Source organism: Hemicordylus capensis, chromosome 1 (genome assembly GCF_027244095.1).
Source record: "Hemicordylus capensis ecotype Gifberg chromosome 1, rHemCap1.1.pri, whole genome shotgun sequence".
In the NCBI taxonomy this organism is placed as follows: domain Eukaryota; kingdom Metazoa; phylum Chordata; class Lepidosauria; order Squamata; family Cordylidae; genus Hemicordylus; species Hemicordylus capensis.
Genome location: NC_069657.1, coordinates 441147148 through 441167251, shown reverse-complemented (window position 1 = coordinate 441167251; position 20104 = coordinate 441147148). Strand labels below are relative to the sequence as shown.

The 20104-nt window shown below is 44.4% G+C and overlaps 1 long non-coding RNA gene across 1 annotated transcript; it reads right to left on the bottom strand.

Annotated features, from left to right (window-relative positions):
* Positions 1-1044: 1044 nt before the first annotated feature.
* Positions 1045-17082, bottom strand: LOC128340097 (uncharacterized). Its single transcript, XR_008313458.1, has 3 exons — positions 16996-17082; positions 3821-3998; positions 1045-1136 (listed from the first exon to the last, which is right to left on the bottom strand). It is a non-coding gene; the product is annotated as an uncharacterized LOC128340097 (long non-coding RNA).
* Positions 17083-20104: the final 3022 nt, after the last annotated feature.

Below are 20104 nucleotides of genomic sequence, written 5' to 3'. Positions count from 1 at the left end.
CATAGCCCATTCTAAGGCCAGTTTGAAATGGGTCTAGATAATCAGTTTCCTCCAAAACTGTCTGGAGCTGGTAGGCCACCACTCTCTCAATCACCTTGTCCAACCAAGGGAGATAGGATACTGGCCTGTAATTATCCATTGCTAAGGGGTCCAGGGAAGGCTTGTTAAGAAGTAGTCTAACTATTGCCTCCTTCAAACAAGGGGGCACCCTACCCTCCCTTAGCGATGCATTAATGATATTAACTAGGCCACCAACAATCCCCTTGCTAGATAGACGCAGTCAAGTCAGGCAAGGATCCAGAGAACAAGTGGTAGGCTGCACCACCCCAAACAGCTTGTCTACATCCTTAGGAATCACAGATTGAAACTGATCCAATCTAATACTGTAAGAGGGACTACTGGACACCCCCTTCATAGACTATGCAGGAATAGCGGAGTCCAAGTCGGCCTGAATACAGGAGATTTTATCTGCAAAGAACCCATTAAAAGCATTACAGCAGAACAATTTCTCCGGGGACTGATTCAAAACTAAATTAAAAATTAAACTCCTCACAATCCAGGATAGCTCTACTGAACGCAAACCTGTAGATGCAATGCATGCTGACCAAAATTAGGGTTTTTTGCCACATGCACCGCCACCGCCGCATAAACCTTCAAATGGGTCCTGTGCTGTATCCTGTCAAATTCGAGCTGAGTTCTCCTCCACTTGCGTTCCAGTCACCTACCCTGCTTCTTCAGCTCCCGCAACTCCTCTGTATACTAAGGCGGCCATTTTTGTCTAGAAATCTGGGAAGAAGGCCAGCTGGAACAAGATGACAGGCAGGCTGAGGCCAGGAGACGGATCTGGAACTTCCGAAAACAGAGGAAGCATGTATGTTCCAGACGCAATTCTGAAGAATTGCGTATGTTTTCCTTTGAGGGCCAATTCAGCTGTGACAATGGTGTGAACTTAAAAAAGATGCAAACCACAAATGGCAAATTCAGGGCCTGCCCCAGATTTGAAGGGGCCTTTGACAGAATGCCCCTTGTGGGCCTCCTCCTACCTGGGTGCAGGGCTGTAGCAAGGCTGGCGTGGGTCCTGGGACATTTTGGGCCCTCCTCTCCGCCCCCACCTGCATGTCTTCACTGCAGAAGTACTGTAAACACATGGTAAAAAACAAAACAATCTTGACATGTCTTTTCTCTTGCTTCAGTGGAAATCATATTATTTTACATTTATATCCCGCTCTTCCTCCAAGGAGCCCAGAGCGGTGTACGACATACTTAAGTTTCTCTTCACAACAACCCTGTGAAGTCAGTTAGGCTGAGAGAGAAGTGACTGGCCCAGAGTTACCCAGCTAGTATCATGGCTGAATGGGGACTTGAACTCGGGTCTCCCCAGTCCTAGTCCAGCACTCTAACCACTACACCACACTGGCTCACACACTCCCCACGCACACAGACACCTACACACACACACACACACACACACACACACACACACACACACACCTCTGCACATGCAACCCCCTTACTCAGGAACATTCTACACACACACACACACACCCCTACTACAGTCACTTCATATATTCATTCAACATCAACAGTGAAGAGCAAGCTGTCACTCTGCCAGAGGGCCCCCCAACCTCGGGGCCCAGGGCCCTGCCTCCATTCAATTACAGCTCTATCTCTGGGTCCACCCCGAGGACACAACTAACAGGATCTACTCTGGTTTTCTCTGTTTATTCTTTGTTTTTTCCTTCTCCCCCCTATACATTTTATATCCAGGGATAACCACACCACATTGATTATTTCTGTTCCACCAAGTGTCTAATAAGCCTATTCATTTTTATTGCCAGGCATTTGGATTCACTCCTCTTGGTGCTCAACCCAGTGACTTTTATATGCTCATCGCCTTCCTTATTTCTTCACACACATTTTTGTTAAGTTTCTATGGCTGGCATGGATCATCTTGTTGATTTTATGCTATGTTATACTTTTCACTTTGTTTTTAAGGCAGCTATGTTCCCATTGATGGCATTCCTTAAGTTCTTTTAGTTGGAGAAAATGTTGAAGAAAGGTAGCTTCGGCTGATACGCCAGCTGCGACTGTACCTAGATACAGAAAGCTTGGCCACAGTTGCACATACTCTGGTAACCTCTCGCTTCGATTACTGCAATGCATTGTACGTGGGGCTGCCTTTGAAAACAGTCCAGAAATTGCAGCTAGTACAAAAGAGGGCTGCAAGATTATTAACTGGGACTGGACGTTTTGATCATATCACGCCAATGCTTTGTCAGCTGCACCGGCTCCCAGTCCATTTCCGGGCCCAATTCAAAGTGCTGATTTTAACCTTTAAAGCCCTAAATGGCTTGGGATTGGGTTATCTGAGAGAGCGCCTTGCCGAAATGTCCCTACTTGAACCTTAAGATCTTCTTCAGAGGCCATCCTTTGGGTGCCCCTGAAAAACGAGGTGGAGAGAGGGCCTTTTTGGTGGTTGCACCTCATTTATGGAATAGCCTCCCCAGTGAGGTTTGCCTGGCTTCGTCACTTTGTTCTTTTAAATGCCAGGTAAAGACCTTTTTGTTCACCCAGGCCTTTTAAATTTTGGTTTCCAGATCTGATCTTTAACTAATTTTAAAATGAGTTTTAAAGCTGTTTTGTATTGTATTTTGTTTTTTGTATTGTATTTTGTTTTTTGTATTGTATTTTTGTTTTTTCTCTTTTGTCTGTTATGATTTAATGTGTTATGTGTTTTAATTGTGTGTTTTAATCCTCTGTTGTGAGCCACCCAGAGAACAATTTGTTATGGGGCAGCTAACAAATAAAGTTGTTTATTATTATTTTCCATCCTCCTCCTCCTCCATCCTCCTCCTCTAAACCTTTAAAAATGTTTAAGAAGTAACCACAGATACTCACTGTGAATCAGGAAAAAAAGTAACTTATCACCAGAAGGGAAGTGATGTAACATCAGAGAATCTAAAGGGAAGTGATATAACATCAGAGAATCACAGATGAAACCTGGAAATCACTCAAATCACCCATTTGTGAGTTAAAAAAGGGGGGGGGGCTAAAAACATTTTTCTAAAATGGAGATATGCACAGGCAGGTGGGCAGATGCCCCCCCCAGCTGTGATTGCTGTGGGGGCAGGGGGAGGAAAGAAAAAGAGCAGACTCTCACAGCCATTTGGAGCTCTGGAAAGCTCTGATTTTTTCCAAATGTGGTTGGAAAAGTCCAATCTGAACTTGGCTGTACAATTTTGAGTTTGGACTTTCTCTGAATCTCTCCAATTTGTGTAAAATCAGACCCTGCTCACATGTAATCTCCCATCCAAAAGCAAACCAAAGTGGACCCTGCTCAGAAAAGGGGACAATCCATGCTTGCTACCACGGGTCTGGATCACCATCCTTCTTTATGTCATTGTTATGGCCCATGTTTATGTTTTCTTACTGGTACAGTTCAGGTCTGGTGTGTCACTATCACTGTAGGTAGCTATGTGATGTGTCCTAATCACATGGGAGGACCTGGGTATGGGGGTGGCGAGGGAGTAATCATGGGATGGAGAGGTCCATCTTTAGCAGAATATTGAGAAGTGTGAACCTGGTGAACTGGAGAACATGCTTTATATCTACAACATAGCTGAACTTCAAAAGAGTACGACATTTCACGCATTGATTCTCTGGTGTGATATCACCCCAAAGGAAAGAAAGTATGTTGACAAAAATTAGCACACAAAATCTGAGGAATTCTTAATTGTGGTACCCAATATTCAACTATCCAAAAGGCGTGTTTAGAAAGTGATAGATATAAACAACTCAAAATAACTAATTAAGAGCAAACCTTGTTGCTTCGTACATCCACAATGCACTTGGAGAAAGCTGTTTCCTATTTAGCCACTCTAGTCAGCTGCAGATGGTTACCTAGGGTGGCGGTGGGAGTTCTTGCTGGTGGTGATCTGGGGAATGTGAATCAGGCTGCTGGCAGATGGCTGACAGATATCATTCTGAAATATCTTATCCTGACAAATAACAACAGTATGTAAAATTAGCACTATGCAGATGGCGTGCTGAATGATTCCCTTCCGTTTTAGCACAATTCTTGTTTATATGGTAAAAGGGGCTATTTTTAAGAGACGTGTTTTAAAATGCAACCAATGATTCCAGTAGAGAAGACTCTACTTCGCTGTTCTTCATTGCAAGGCCCGAGAGCCATTGATGGCTCCCATCAGCTCTAAGTGAAGATCCCTGACCATTTCTTTATTAGGCCAGTGCAAAACCTCAGCTGAAGTTGCATATTCCTCCCAGCCTCCCTGTCACCACCCAGAGGCAGCCAGTGCAGTGCTGTGTTTTGCCCAGTGCTGGTGGGGCTACTTTAAGAGAAATGTATGGGGAAGGTTGATCTATGGGGGGAGTGTTGGGAAGAGCTGCAGTTCCCAGCATCCCATGTGCACCTTCCAAGAAAGTGTTGGGGCTCCAGAGGGCTCTTGTTCCCTCAAAAGAGCCCCACTGGCACTGGACAAAGCACAGCACTGGATGAAAGTATGTCATAATTGTCAACTACATCGCATCATAATTGTCAATTATATGCTGAAGGTCAGCATGCTGGGATATGACTGTTTTTGCACTGAAAGGTTGTTGGGGGTTTTTTGGCCAAAGTTTTTCACTTGCAAAACAGTGAAGATCATCACTCTGCTTTGTAACTGTCTGTGACCATAATGCAGAGGAGAACCCCCATGGTGGTGGTTGTTGTTGTTGTTGTTGTTGTTATTATTATTATTATTTTATTTTATTACATTTATAGACCACCCCATCCAAAGGCTCTGGGTGGTGCACAAGTTTAAAAAGACATAAAAACAAATACCATTTAAAACACACTGTTTTAAACAATATAAAAGCAATTTTAAAACAATTCAAAATCATTTAAAAGCAATTAAAATACTAAAAATAATTTAGTGTCTGATCCCCAGATCTGGGACCCCTGCCCTCAACTGGGGGATAGTTCAGGGGGTGGGAAGACCATAAGACCCTAGGCAACCCTCTGCTCCCAGGCCTACCTACACCAGGAAAACCAGGGGGACCACAGCAAGCACCCCACCTCCCCATGACCTGAGGACATGGCCTTGCCTTCTTCCTCTGACTTGGAGGAGTCACTCAAGTACCTGCCAGCTCCAGTAGATGTCCTTTTCTGCTGCCAGAGCTAATGCTCTGACTGTCTATTGCGTAAGGCCCTTTTGAACAAGAACCCTCCCCAGGAAAGGGGTGAGGCTAATCCACTCTATCTGGGCATAAAATGCAGCAGTCTGCATAGAGTAGCTTCGGGAGCACCATCAGTATTATGGGGCTTGTGCTGGATCAACATCCCTCTTATGTTTCCTATACCCCCAGCTCTTCTGTGTGCCTGTTTGGAGCTATCCAAGGTCCTGACTACTTTCTCCTGGGAGCCATCCAGCGTCTGTGTCCCTCCTGGATTCCTGCATTGGAAGAAACTCTAGCTTGGCCTAGAAGAGGATATATAGTGAGTTTGAGGCTACCTCGATGAGCAAATAGAAATGTCAAAAAGGGAGGGAGGGAGAAAAAGAAAAGATAGGAGAGAGTTAACATAGAATGTCCCAGAGTTCAGAGCATATAGTTTAGATGCAGAAGGTCCCAGATTCAAGCCTTGGCATCTCTGGTTAAGAGGTTCAGGTCACAAGTGATGGGAAATACCTCTGCCTGACATGGTGGCATTAATACTACTGCCAGTTAGAGTAGACAGTACTTGGTTAGAAGGACCAATGGTCTGACTCAGCAGAAGGTAGCTTCATATACTGGTTGTGTGGATCCATGCAAAGTTCAGTCCATATTTAATGATGTGATTGCTTCCTTGTGTGTACAGCTGATAATATGGCCACATGTACTATGCTACCAATTTGCCCACTTATCAGCTTTTGAATAACATAATAAATGTGAACCAAGGTGTGTTCAAAGATGCATCACATTCAGCTAGAACTTGCCCTCCCTAAACATTAGAATCAAGGATGAAAGGAAGGTGTATGACAGTTGCTCGTATAATGCCTCCCAAATGGCCACTTCCCAAAAGGGATGGGCTAATACTGCCCATATCCATCTGCCCTCCTGCCATCTGTATATTGAAAGGCCAAGGTAAGTCTTTAAGCCACACGCACAAATGTGTGCATCAGCCTTTTGACTTTGCTGAATGCATTAGTATTTTCTATTCAGAAAAGAAGTATAATCAATAAACACCAGATGGTAGTAGATTGCACAATTAAATTTGAGCTACATATTCAAATTGCAGTTATGGTAGATTTAGGTGTAAAATTGTGGATGTGCAAATCAACAGATTTAGACATAGAGTTCTAGTTGTGCAAATTAAAAGAAAAGCACAACAAATGATACTCATGTAAGTGATGTAATAATTACTCAATGATCACAAATATTTTGTTTCCCATTTCACTGGCTCATAGAACGTGGTGTGTGTGCTTAGGAAGAAAGCAAGATAGGAAGCTGCCATATACTGAGTTAGACCATTGGTCTATCTAACTCAGTATTGTCTTCACAGACTGGCAGTGGCTTCTCCAAGGTTGCAGGCAGGAGTCTCTCTCAGCTCTATCTTGGAGAAGCCAAGGAAGGAACTTGGAACCTTCTGCTCTTCCCAGAGCGGCTCCATCATACCCTAAGGGGAATATCTTCCAGTGCTCACACTTCTAGTCTCCCATTCATATGCAACCAGGGCAGACCCTGCTTAGCTAAGGGGCCAAGTCATGCTTGCTACCACAAGACCAGCTCTCTTCCCCTGAGCTTCTAACAACAGTGTGCATGCAGTGCTAACCCCTGCACTAGTACCCACACTTCCAAAACATGCACGCTCAGAGTGTAATTACAATATTGTAAACCACCCAGAGACATGAGTTTACGGTGGCACAGAAACATAATTACACAGTGTCTACGCTAAATCTGCTCCTTGTCCTATTTGTTTCAGTTGGAGAGAGTGAAACACTTGCTTAACTCTCCCCTTACAACTCGTGGGATTGCCAGTGATAATATACAAACATAATACACACCAGCCATCAACACCGCATTTTGAGAATATAAATACAGTATTATTGTTGTTGTTTTTATTTTATTTTACTTTATTATTTATGTATTCATAATTTACTGCCCTTCCTGAAGTCACTCAGGGCGGTTTACATTAAAATAAAATTTAAAAAACCACCACAGAATAAAATAATTAAAATCAAGATACATTTAGACCTCATTAAAATTAAATTTTAAACTAGATATCTTTATAACCTAGGGTGAAGAGATGGGTCTTGAAGGCCTCCAAGGAAGATAGTTGTTTTATATCTATGGGGAGCATGTTCCACAACTTAGTGGCAGCAACTGAGAAGGCCCGTTCCCAGGTTGCCACCAGATGGACCCGTGGCACCTGAAGACGGGCCCCTCCTGATGATCTTAATGAGCCGTGGGGATCTTGTAGAGAAAGGTAAGCTCTCTGAAATCTCTCTCAGATAACCCAGTCTTAAGCCATTTAGAGCTTTAAAGGTAATAACCAGCATGTTGTACTTTGCCCAGAAAGATATTGGCAGCCAGTGCAACTGTTTAAGGACAGGCATAATGTGGCCTCTCCAGGACAGCCCAGAAACCAATCTGGCTGCCACATTCTCAACTAATGGAAGTTTCCAAACTACACACAAAAGCAGCCAAACTGGAAGTTAGTAGACGGTGCACCACAGTTTTGAAGTCATTCTCCTCAAGGAATGGGCGGAGTTGTTGAATCAATCAGAGCTGGTAAAAAGTGCTCCTGGACACAGCCTCAAATACCACCCTGAGGCACCAGAGTGAGACCCAGGTCCAAGAACACTCCCAAGCTATGCCCCTGGTCTTTGGGGGGGAATGTAACCCCATCCAGAACAGGAAATTCTAACCCATCTTGCAGATTTTAACCCCCAACAATGAGCACCTCTGCCTTGCTTGGATTCAGCTTCAGTTTATTATCCCTCATCCAGACCATTACTGCCTGTACGCAAGCATTTAAGGGGCCAATGCCATTACCTGATATTGATAACAAGGAGAAATAGATTTGGGTGTCATTGGCATATTGATAACAAACAGCACCGAATCCCCTGATTACCTCACCCAGCAGTTTCATATAGGTGTTGAAAAGCACTGGTGACAGAATGGAGCCCTGAGGGACTCTATATAGCAGCTCCTGTTTTGAAGAGCAACTGTCAACAAGCGCCACCATCTGAAATCCACCTGACTCATAGGAATGAGACCTCTGTAAAACAGTGCCTCCTATCCCCAAATCCCTCAGGCCCACGCAGTGATAGGCTTTCCTTCACTGGCGATTTTCAATGCAGAGGTTAGACAGCCATCTGTCACAGATGCTATTGGAGATCCGTGCACGGAGCACTGGATCCATTTTCTAAAAAGTGGTGATTCTCTTTATTTAGCAGGGGGAAAGCAACTGGACCTATCCATCCCCAGCACAGCATTCCTCCAACGGCTGTTGCTGGCGCCTATCTTATGTTTCTTTTTTAGGTTGTGAGCCCTTTGGGGACAGGGAGCCATTTTATTTATTCATTTTTATCTATGTAAACCACTTTGGGAACTTTGATTGGAAAGCGGTGTGCAAATTTTAGTCATTTTAGTAGTGGTAGTAATAGAAAGGTAATCTGATTGTGAGAGATAATTGTCCAGCTTTGTCACTGGTACATTTAACAGCCTCTGAGTTAACCACTCTTGTAGGCTCCTGTTGAACCCAAAGTTACCTCAAAGGGCTTTTTACTACTGACCACGTTGTATAACAACTCATAGAATGAGCAAGCCACACTGACTGTCTGTCTTTTGTTTGCTGGAGCTTCTGCTTCAAGGCAGGAATTAACACAGCCTGAAGCAACCAAATGAAGTCATCGGCCGTGGTTTAACAGCATCTCAGTGCCGCCTCAGAACAAGTTAGAGAAAATTCTGGAAAGCACCACAGGCATTCAACGGAGCCAGATACTCTCTGTCAGTGAAGTAATAGTCTACAGGTACCTTTGTGAGATGAAAGAGCATCTCAGGAGACAAGGAAAGAGAAAACAAAAATAGTTGCATTGTATAAAATATAGATATAGATTTGCACACATTCCTATGGATGGACTAGAGCATAACTGGAACCCAGCAGAGGAGCTCATTACATTTTATGGAGACTCACTCTGAAGACTTTAAATTTAACAATTAAAATGACACCAGGGAAGAAGGTAATGTTCCATTTTGGTACATTAAACCTGTTGTTTATGTTGTACTTACTGGCTTCTCTAGGCTTTTAGCAGTTACAGCTCGGAAAGGGAAGGTTTCCTTTTCTGCTGGGCAAGCAAAAAGTGTTTTCTGATGGAAACACTCCACCAAAGAGACAGTGAATTCCTAAAACCATTTGAAACACATTCAAGAGCAATTGCTCTCTAGTCTGTTGGAACCGGAATGGAGGAAAACCCAACTTCTGCTTTGTGATTGGCTGGCTACAAAAATAATGCTTTGCTTTCCCCCAAATTATACCCTCACCACATTTTCACTAGCATGGCTGCCGTTGCCTCCATGAATGCTGCCAGGCCAATTAAAGGACATGTAAAAGTTTCAACCCTTGTGGCTTGTCTTCCTCATATGCTGCTCTAGCCTACACACCGTGCATCTCCCAGCATGCCAATCCTTTTCTCTTTGTAATGCGACAGGGCTTTCTAAACATGACAATAGCTTAGGGCAGTGACATTCACTATTTTTCGAGTGGGGGCTACTCTGGCAAAAAGCCTTCAACGTGAGAGCCATTTCCCACTGTGCTGACCTCTGCAGACGGCTGCGCTTTTCGCAGAGCTGGGAGGATCCTTTAAGAAAGGCGGAGCCCTCTCGGCTCTATGGGGAAGCGCTGCACTTCTCAGCCCTCTGTGCACACCTTCCAAGATGGTGCAGGGGCTCAAATAGGGTGGTGCAGGGACTCAATTTCCCTTAAAGCAGCTCTCCCATGGTGTTCAAAGCACAGCACTACGTGGTGCGAATGGCTTTCTCTGCATGGTGCCAGGAGAACTGTGCAGAGTATTCAGCTTTGTCCGAAGCTTCACACTGGCCCAATAAACAGTTACGAAGCCACACTTAGGGTTGATGGCACCTGGGCCGTACAATAAAGATCAGTGCCAAAACTGGAAGTGAAATCAAGTGTACCTTTGGATCCAGTGTGATAGACTACTGGTTCATACATGATCAGAATGTCAAGTTTCTTCCTGACATGAAGGAGGGGATGTTTGCCCTCCCCCTCTCCACAGACAATACAAATATGGCAATTCATCCAAAGCCCTCAAACAGTGTTCCCTCTAAGAGAGATTCCCGGATGTTGACTACAACTCCCATAATCCCCAAGTAAAAGCTAGTGCAGCTGGGGATGCTGGAAGTTGTAGTCAACGACATCTGGGAATCCCTCTCAGAGGGAACACTGCCCTCAAATAAGACTTTGTGGGAGGTGTGGAGTCAAGGAGTAAGGATGTACCTGTGAATCAGAGGTTCGGTAATGTATGAACCAGACTACAGAGATATCCAGACCAATGCTGCAGTTGTGCAATAAAGAGGTGCACCCAGAAGATCATGTAGCTGTGCAAAATCCCAAAGCTGTGCTGTTGCACTCTTTGTGCAAATGTTCCCCGAGGTGTACATGGACCGAGGAAGGGTTTCCCAGAAGGAAGTGCATCAGAGTTCATGTGCAAGGATGTTGGCAGTAGTGCAAAAGTAATCCTCAATGCAAGCTAGAGATGTAGCAGTGCCAGCAAGCACAGGGGGAGAGTAACTGAATTATTAATCCCAGCAAGCATAGCTCTTGCTGGTGTCTCCCTTGTGTTTCTTTTATATGGGAGGACCTCGTTATCCGTGGATTTGTTATCTGTGGATTTGTGTATCCATGGTTGGGTATAAGACACCTGACCTCAGCATATGCGGTGGGAAAACATGCCAACCTCATGTATCTGTGGGTGGCTGGTCATTTCCGGTTGCCATTTTGTGCTTCGGAGCCTCAAAATGGCTCAGTTAAAAAACACACTGCGGTTTTCAGCCAATTTGGAGGTGATTTTCAGCAATTTGGGGGGCACACGGCAACTAAGGGGACAAGGAAAGCATGGTTGGGAGCTCCCCCCACCCCACCCCCAAGTGTGGCCAATTTTCTATCATTTTTTAAATTATTTTCATGACAACTGGGAACCTAACCTCCCATGATCACATATCCCCAATGACTCAATACTTGCTGTTTCCGTATGGGCAGTTGTAGCCGGGAACGGAACCCTTGCAAATTTTGAGGCCCTCCTGTATTGTGAGGAACCATCTACTCATCCCATTTGCTAAGTAAACTAGTGAACTTTTTTTTTAATTGAAAAGCAGTGCATAAATATTCTAAATACTACTAATTATTACCATCCCTGACTGAATTCCAACATTCTACTCAGTGCCTGCAGCACAGTGGCTCTTACAATCGATGTTTCTCTTGAAACTCACAGAGGTGTCCCTGACTCCATGTTTAACCCTTTTGATGGGAGATGACTGCTTCTATTCTTTGTGTGCCTGCATCGCCCTGAGAGATTCCTCTGGCTGCCTGTAGTGTTGCTGAGTGGAGCCCTTTTGGTGGCTCTGTCATTGTTTTCCCATTAGTGGATCAAATTTCTGTTCTAAGGAGAGTTTTGGATGAGCAGACACTGAAACATTTTGGAGTACTTCAGACAAGAGTTTGCTTTTTTGCTCCTGTGTGTATTTATGTATTCAGTGCCTCCCGAGCACCTTTGTTTTGGTGAGAGGGGCAATTTGCCCCGTCCGCCCCTCCTAGCTGCTCCTTGTTGACTTCAGGTGATATTTTCACAAAGGCCCTCAAAAACGTGAAATGCTGTACTATAAGGAATGGGGAGGCTGGTTATATTGTTCTATGCCTCCTCTCCCTGGTGTGGTGGAATGTTCATGATGAGAAGTTCAGAGCAGAGAACCATGTTTCTTTACAAGAGAGAGCAATAGAGATTATGGCATATTTGTAGTAATGTTTTTACATACAAACATATTTACAAAGATGCTCATGAAGCAGCAGAACACATCCCGTACTCCCATGGAGATGCAGAAACAGGTCTGCAGGCAGTACTAGATTCACAAGACTTTCAGTCAAGTCATAAGAAGATCCGTGCTGGATCAAGCCCAAGGCCTATGTAGTCCTGCATCCTGTTTCCCACAGTGGCCCACCAGATGCCTTTTGAGAAGCCCACAGGCAGGATGTGAGGTTGTGCCCTCTCTCTTACTGCTACTCCCCTGCAACTGGTATTTAGAGGCATCTTGCCCCTAAGGCTGGTGGTGGCCTATAGTCGTCAGACTAGTAGCGCTGTACACCATGAATTTGCCTAAGCTCCTTAAAAAGCCATCCAAGCTAGTGCCCATCACCACATATCCTGTGGCAGAGAATTCCATAGATTAATTATGTGTGGTGTGAAAAAATACTTCATTTTGTTGATCCTTCAAATCTAGCATGCAAACTACTGGCAGGTGAGTCAGTGCCGGATTCCAGGGGGTCCTGGGGGAAGACCATGGGCCTCCCAATAGTGTGCTGGGCCACATCCTGCCATGGCATGGCCATGCATGTGCATGTTCACAACGCCCTCCCATGGTGCCAGCCACCTGGGAAAGGTAAAATGGGGGCAAATGGATGTCCTTCCTTTAGTTTCAGCAGCAGCATTGAAAGAGGAATGCCTGACCTGCTCCCCTTTTACTTTTCCTAACTAGCTGGGCTCCATGAAGGGGGAGCAGGGGGCATCAGGCATGGGGGCAAGACACGGAACATGTAAATGGTGCCTGCTCCTGGTAGGAGTGCCCACTGCTCTCCACTACCACCTGGTATGTCAGGGCCCAATGGGGAAACTTGCTGGGCAGATGCTTCAGGAATCGGCCAAGTGAACACTTTGATGGGCCTGGGTCCTGACCTGGCTGACACCTGATACCACCCCTGGCTGGATATGATGTATTCCAGGTTTTTATTTATTTCATAGCATTGTTAGATGCCTTTCAACCAAAGTTAATGTACATATGAACTTTGGAAGCTGCCATAAACTGAGTCAGACCATTGGTCCATCTAGCTCAATATTGTCTACACGGATTGGTAGCGGCTCCTCTGAGGTTTCAGGCATGAGTCTCTCTCAGTCCTATCTTGGAGATGCCAGGGAGGGAATTTGGAACTTTGTGCATGCAAACATGCCCGTGCTCTTCTCAGAGTGGCCCCAGCCCTTAAGGGGAATATCTAACAGTGTTAACATGTACACCTCTGGGCGGTGTACAAAATTTAAAACAATATAAAATGTCACAGATTAAAACCCACAAAACACAATAAAAAGACTCACATAAAACAATTATTATAACAAATTATTAAAATTCTAAATAAAAGCCTGTGAGAACAGCTGGGTCTTGAGGGTCTTCCTGAAAACAAACAGAGAAGGAGATGCTCTTATTTCAGTGAGGAGCATATTCTAAAGCCCCAGTGCAGCCACAGAGGAAGCCCAGTACCAGGTCACCACCAGATGAGCTGGTGGCAACCATAACCAGGTGACAGGGTTCATGATAAAGAATAGATAGATAGATAGATAGATGATAGATAGATAGATAGTGTGGGGTCGGAACTCAGGAGATGGGTTTGATTTGCCACTTCTGGATGGGGTCACATTTCCCCAGAAGGAACAGGTAAGCAGTCTGGGGGGTGGTACTGGATCCAAACCAATTCCTGGTGTCTCAGGTTGAGGTGGTGCTCAGAGATGCTTTCTATCAGCTTCGGCTGATACACCAGCTGCGTCTGTTTCTTGAGATGAACGACCTGAGAAGAGTGGTACATATGCTGGTAACCTCCAGACTTGACTACTCCAATGCACTCTATGTGGGGCTGCCTTTGTATGTAGTCCAGAAACTGCAGTTGGTCCAGAATGTGGCAGCCAGCTTGGTCTCTGGGTCATCTCGAAGAGACCATATTACTCCTATTCTAAAAGAGCTACACTGGCTACCAATAGGTTTCCAGGCAAAATACAAGGTGCTGGTTATAGCCTATAAATCACTAAACTGCTTAGCCCTGGGTATTTAATGATCTCAATAGGCAGTCAAGTTCATGGCGAAGAAGACGTCTTCTTCGCCATGAACTTGACTGCCTATTGAGATCATTAGAAGAAGTTTGTCTGCAGCTGAGACCAGCTTGTCTGGTTGCTACTCAGGGATGGGCCTTCTCCATTGCTGCCCTAAGGCTTTGGAATGAGCTCCTTGTTGAAATAAGAGCCTCCCCATCTCTTTCAACTTTTAAAAGGGCGGTTAAGACATATCTATTAACCCAGGCTTTTAATTAAGGTAAAGGTAAAGTGTGCCATTGAGTCGATTTCGACTCTTGGCACCCACAGAGCCCTGTGGTTTTCTTTGGCAGAATACTGGAGGGGTTTACCATTGCCTCCTCTCGCACAATATGAGATGATGCCTTTCAGCATCTTCCTATATTGCTGCTGCCTGATATAGTACCAGTGGGGATTCGAACTGGCAACCTTCTGCTTGTTAGTCAAGCATTTACCCACTGCACCACTTAAGGTGGGCTTTTAATTAGATACTGTTTTCATAGTTTTTAACATTGTTTTAAATTTTAAATTATTGTAATTTTAACCTTTTTAATTTTATTTTAGTTGTATTGTTTTGTAATGTGTTTGTGTTTTTTGTAATCTTTTTAACCTTTTACTTTTTGTTTTGTTTGTATCGTTTTATTGTAAACTGTCCAGAGACATAAGTTTTGGGCAGTATACAAATATGTCAAATATAAACAAACAAACAAACAAACAAACAAACAAACAAACAAACAAACAAACAAACAAACGTGTACATAACTATTGGGCCATACAAAAACCTGAGGCGAGATATTTCTCTACTTAACCGAATATATATACATGGCTCACAACAATATATGGCACCAGCACCCGAATATTAGAGTGGGCTGTGCCAGCTATCACCTAGTACCACACAAGCTACTAGGGATATGCACGAAGCTCAGTTTGTGCAGCAGTTCAAATCTGAACTGGTTCATAGTCCTGTGAACCGGTTTGTTCCAGTTTTGCCCAACCACTTCATTATTCATTCCTCTATCCTTTAAAAATAAATAAATCATGGCATTCTTCCTAAAAAAGGAAAAACATTTTGAATGTCAAACTGTAGAAGACAAATCTTATTTTTAAATAATGTCTGTTTTATATAACGTCAGAAATATCACCTGATGTTTCAGAAGGCTTTTACGACAGGCAGTATTCCCAGCTTTTAATGCAAGCCTCCATGAATGAATCATGCTGTGATTCATTTTGTGAATAACTTGCTTATAATAACAAACTTGCCTTGCAGTGGGTTACATTGCACATTCCCACCATTAAAGCTCTTAGGGAAGGCCTGCCCAAGCAGAGCACTGTGTGTTCAACACTCAACAGAGTCTCATAAGAGTTTTGGGTTGGGGTCCAAGAAGGTGTTTATTTTGTTACTTTTATGTTTTGCCTTTCTTCTATTATGCAACTCAGGGCTGTGTACATTAGGTTCTCAGCTGGTCTCCCATCCAGAGACTGATCAGATGGAGACCAAATTTGCTTCAGCAAGAATGCTATATCATGTGCCTTCAGACCATAGCTAGTGTTCGGTGTAATTTCTTTCATATGGGTGCAGAATGAGTTTTGTTCTGGGAGGCAGAATCAAGGCAGTGCGTGTGTACACATGCATTCAGAGTGGGGCCTTCCTGAGTCAACTTGAGCGGGATGTAAAATTAACAGAGCGGACATCAACAAACTTGTTTGTACTGTACATGCACATGTCTTAGAGGGAACACTGACTATAGCCTTAGGGCCATTGTTTTAAGTCCAGATCCACAAATGGTATACTTTGCCCTAGGGAAGAGAGGGTGGCAACCCCAAGGCCTAATGTGGAAGTCTAATTTGTAACCTACTTTGGAAGTTGGGTGGTGAATGTCAGATGGAAGGGCAGCTTGGGAACCAGAGATTGGTGGGTTTGGATGACATGAAATGAGTGATTTTGACTTGTGCTGGACGTGTGCGCTCACAAGAATCAGAGTCTTGTGGTAGCAAGCATGAATTGTCCCCTTTGCTAAGCAGGGTCTGCCCTGGTTGCATTTGAATGGGAAACCACATGTGAGCACTGTAAGAAATTCCCCTTAGGGGATGGGGCTGCTCTGGGAAGAGCATGTCCCAGGTTCCCTCCCTGGCTTCTCCAAGATAGGGCTGAGAGAGATTCCTGCCTGCAACATTGGAGAAGCTGCTGCCAGTCTGGGTAGATAATACTGAGCTAGATGGACCAATGGTCTGACTCAGTATGATGCAGCTTCCTATGTTCCCACCAGTCAGATTTGCCACAGGTCAACCCACTCAATGCTAGCAGTCTGAAGTAGAGCACCAAATGGTGTCTTCTCCCTTTGTTTTTTTTAAGGTAATGTTATACTCTCAGATCTTCCCCCCCCCTCTCATTTATATACTGCCTCATATAAAATATCTGGAAGTTAGCAGAGCTGTTTTTGTGGTAGCAAACGTGAGTTGCTCCCTTTGCTAAGCAGGGTGCACTCTGATTTGCATCTGAATGGGAGACTACATGTGAGCGCGGCAAGATATTCCCCTTAGGGGATGGGGCCGCTCTGGGAAGAGAATCTGCCTGCTTGCATGCACAAAGTTCCAAGTTCCTTCCCGGGCATCTCCAAGATAGGGTTGAGAGACACACTGGCCTGCAGCCTTGGAGAAGGCACTGCCAGTCTGTGTAGACAATACTGAGCTAGACGGACTAATGGTCTGACTCAGTATAAGGCAGCTTCCTATGTTCCTATCTCTTTTCTTTCCTTCATTTTCTTGGAAAGAGTAGAAAAACACGAGGCTGCCAAAATGCCTCCCTCCCTCTGCAGGCTATCTTTGAGGGGATTCTGGGTGGGTTGCTGCCCCCCCACCAGAAGCCGGCCCACAGTCTGCTGCCTGAACTAACCTGCTTCTCCCTGCTTCAAGATTGGGCTGGCACTGTAGCTGCACCAGAGCCTGGAGTTGCGTCTCTCTTCACTTGGCATCACATAATGGCATTCCCACTACATCATGTAGCTTCCTTTAGAAATAATGTCTGTTCTTATTTTAAAAGTATTGTTATATATCTCAAAACATTCAAATGCAGTGGGATTAAACTGTAAACAAATACAAAAAGATTCTGTAAAAGGGCAATTAAAGATGGCTAGTGAATATAGCTTGCTAGTGTTGCCCTGTCTAGTAAATCACAGGTTTGAAACATTAATCTTTTTTTACATGCTGGCTAAACCAGCATGTACTGTAGACTGTGACTAAAGCTAAGATACTTAAAAGCCATTTCCTTCTGCTCTTGGCAAGATAAATTAAACAAATATAATAAATCTTGTATTTGACTTTCATGAGATGATGCCCGAATAGGAGATGGGAATTTGCAGTTGTTCTTTGAGCTTATAACTAAATAACAGTCTGAAGTGTACCATGGAGTCCCATCTCTGGAGCTATGCCAGAACGGGCCACCTCAACAGCTGGATGGGAGACTGTTTGGGCACCCCGTCTTGAATTCCATGGGGGGGGGATTTAAATGGAACACACAAGCAAGCCAAAAATCATTTCTGACTTAATGACCTATGCTGGTCAAAGAACAAAATAAAGACTATGCCCTATGACCTCCGTGCCAGATGGCAAAGGTCCACTAAGTGCAGTGTACATTTTCTAGTGGTGGACAGATGTTTCTGGGCATCAAAATGCCTGCCATGAAGATCACAGCCCTCCTTTGTCATTTCCCAGCAGCTGGTACACAGAGGCATTCCGCCTCTTGACAAGATAGCTGATTCTCCATGTAATTAGGAACAGTGGGGGCACCAGCACTTATAATCATGAGGATCTCTCTCCCAGTATAGTGTTCGTCTGTAAAGTCAAACATTGAGCCAGTTTGGAGGATACCGTCCCTGCTCATGTGATTAGGGAGGGGACATGCTGAGAGCACACCTGTCCTGATGACCTTCCAGTATGTGCCTTTATTGCATGCAGGGGGCGGCTGTTCATCCAAATGGCCCGTATACACGTGCTCCAAATACTTGTTTGAACTAGTATTTGAAGCACAAGTAGAAGGGGACTTGGATGAACAGCCCCTCCGAGCAATAAAGGGTCATCCCAGGAGGGAAGCCAGGATGTCCACGGAGGTCGTCCTGATGGCTGTGTTCTTGGTGTGGCTCCAGCTTAATCATGCGGGCAAGAATGGTATTGCTCATACCAGCCCACTGTAACATGGTGAGCAGGGTCTGTGTGTGTACTTGTGTGTGTGTGTGTTCAGAGCACATCAGCCTGGGGACAGGACTTACAAGCATGTTTCTGTGGATGTTCTACCTGGGACAGAGGCACAGAAGGCTGGGCAGTGGTCCGGGGACAGACCACTGCTCGCCCATACTAGCCATGTCCCCTGCACCAGTGTCAAATGCACACCACTGGAGGGACCATGGCCAGCATCAGGAAGGGGGGGGGGAGATGCACGGCTCCTCGTCCATTCCCATCTGGTGCAATGTTGGCCAACAGGGTGCTTTCTTTCAGAGTGAGGGAGAGAAAGAAAGAACCCACCTGGTGAACCAAGTGCTGGCTGGTAGCGGGTGAGAGGCCGTGTCTTATGCTCCCAGCTGGCGACTGCTTCGTTCTCCAGCTGGGCACATGAGATGGGCAAGGAGGTGCTGTGGCCTCAAAAACCCAGTAGCCCAGGGATATTTCCCCCCCTTTGTCCAATGGTGGCCCTGCCACTGACCATAAGTGCACTGCCATAGGTGAAGCATAGGTGACCACCACAGATGCAGCATCTATGGATAATACACAACACTTGGACATGGCTCAGTTTATCAACTGAAGATTGCAGCCCTATTGTAGGGGATGGAGACCAGAAACTCACCATTGCTTCATTATGCAACCGACATTTTAAAAATAGAACGAGGGTTAACAAAAATCAACAGCTCTGGTGGCTGTGGGATTAGTCCTCATGCTTGCTCTTAAGCCTGCTGGTTTTTTGAAATGGCAAAGCTGTATGTCCTGTCTGAATTGAAAACCCTTGGCCACTTTCTTCCACTGCAGTGACCTTTCTAGTCATTATCCTTTGGGCAAACTGATAATGAAAAAGAGGGTGGGGAAAGGAGTGCAAAGCTCAGGCTGGGTTGGTTTTTTTAAAATGTGTTTTTTGTGTTGTTGTTGTGTAGCCATTTATGTTCTTGCTGTGTGTACTCCAAGTTTTGGTTCATTGATCATTCTTTCCCCCTTTGAATGCCTGTCTCCTGTTTGGAAAGTTGCAGACTATTTTGAATCTAATTCAAAGAGGAAACACACCAAACTAACAATTTTCGTACCAAGCAAAAATAGAAAAGAAAGTTAAGGCTTATCTATTAAGGCTGCATACAGGCTGGATTACTGGCCCGATCCTGGCTATTTTTGCATTTGTTAATAATGCATGGGATAAATCAATCAATCAATCAATCAATAATGCATGGGATGGCCAGGATCGCATTGAGCCAATAATCAGCATCAGGAAGGTGGGGTGGGGGCTTACCTTTTAATGATGAGCCAGCTTCTACTAAGAAAGTGTCTGCTTTCTGGACAGTCAAAATGGCGCCGTTTGAATTCCTGCCTTACTCTTCCTGTTATCACCTTAGAATGCTCCAGGAAATGAACTATGTCATGGAACTGGCTGAGCTTTGGAACACACTCCCTGTTGAAAAAGAGCCTCCTCATCTCTAGCAACTCTTAAAAAGCCACTGAAGACATATTTGTTCACCCAGGCTTTTAACTAGATATATAGTTTTTAATACTTTTAATGTTAGGTTTTTAAATAATTTTAATGTTAATGATTTTAATGTTTAAATTATTTTAATTGTAAACCACCCAGAGATGCAAGTTTGGGGTGGTATAGAAATATGCTAAATAAATAATAATAATAATATAGCAGAACTGTACATCAGCCTAGTAATGTTGCATGTATGCAAGTAGCACAAATTATGTGACTGCTGTTATATGAAAGGAAATCCATTTAAAAAAGGCATACTCTCATGTAACACCAGTTGCACAAA